This window comes from Pteropus vampyrus, unplaced genomic scaffold, assembly GCF_000151845.1.
Source record: "Pteropus vampyrus isolate Shadow unplaced genomic scaffold, Pvam_2.0 Scaffold4, whole genome shotgun sequence".
In the NCBI taxonomy this organism is placed as follows: domain Eukaryota; kingdom Metazoa; phylum Chordata; class Mammalia; order Chiroptera; family Pteropodidae; genus Pteropus; species Pteropus vampyrus.
Window position 1 is genome coordinate 17972850 of NW_011888785.1, and position 1393 is coordinate 17974242.

Here is a 1393-nt window from a genome sequence, read left to right on the forward strand (position 1 = left end):
CTACTTGTTCAGTATCTGATTCTGTCAACTTGAATGGCATTTTATCAGGGTAGAAATTATATCTAATTTGTTCATCCCTGACTTCCAAAATCTTAGCATGTAGTAGGTTGAATAAATGAAAGCATAAGTTGTTAAGTAAAAATAAAAGTCGGGATTTATGACATGCTATAAATTTCAAGAATAAATGTATAACTATGGAATTACTGTGAAATGACTTGAAAAATTACTTGAAATCCTGACCTACTTGGTATTAGAAAAGCTCATAGAATTCTTACTAGCATAAGAAAAGTAATGTTCCTGCTGAGTGACCACTGTAATCTTTGAATATGCTTTTTTAAAAATGTTCTAAATGGCTTAATATTACTTTCAAGTCTTGTATGTAGTTTCAAGAAACTTATTAAGTTACCTGAATTTAGTCAAGAAAAGAATGTTGTTACAATGGCAAAAGATCTCAGCTGGAATACTTTACTGCGAAGCTACAAACACAAAGAAACATAAGGAACTATAAGTGACAGAATGGCAGAAACACTGGTTGACTGATTTTTTCCCAAAGATTACCTGAAACTATAAATTTGTCCTTTGAACATAGTCTTTGAATCCATCACACAATTTTTTAGTAAAATAGTTTTAGCCTTATTTGAAAACCCATGGTATTTCTGAGAGGTTTTCAAGAAAATGAACCTATACAAGCTAGAATTAAAAAAAAAAAAAAAAATGCAATTCTGCATTTTATGTGTAGCCACAAATACAAAACATTAACAAGTAGAAAATTGTTTCTTTGTTCGGGAGAAAATTGCAATTATTCTTCAAAATTAGTTAACAGAAAATTACTCTTGTATTCCTCCATCCCATTGGGACTTATGTCTTCTATATGGATCTTCACATAGATAATTATAGGGTAAATCACTTCTCCACTCAGGCAACATGGGTACTATATGTCCACATTAGAAAATTATTTTGCAAGACAATTAGACTACTTTTCAATGGGAGGCTAAATAACTTATCAAACTCCCATATTTAACCACTACATGTTTTGCCATTTTTTTTAATCATTTTTTTTACGCCTACAGCACCTGGTCTTCCTAGGTGGTCTCCTATCCAACTACTAACCAGGCCCAACGCTGCTTAGCTTCCAAGATCAGACGGGATAGGACGCTTTCAGGGTAGCATGGTCGTAGACTTGTTCTGTAATTTTTTAACCTTTCTCAACTACCAATCATTAAGCTGACAATGCTTTGGAACATTAAGAAAAATCAACTTAACCCTTTTTTTGTATTGCTTTAATTGTAGCAGACCTTAAATTCTCATACAGTGCTCATAGTAAATATGTAGTAAAAGTTATTTTTGTGAGGTGCTCTTTATATGCATATGTATCTCTTTAGTAATACAATTT

At 31.9% G+C, this 1393-nt stretch overlaps 1 pseudogene; it reads right to left on the reverse strand.

Annotated features, from left to right (window-relative positions):
• Positions 1-1061: 1061 nt before the first annotated feature.
• LOC111743403 lies at positions 1062-1180 on the reverse strand (annotated as a pseudogene).
• Positions 1181-1393: the final 213 nt, after the last annotated feature.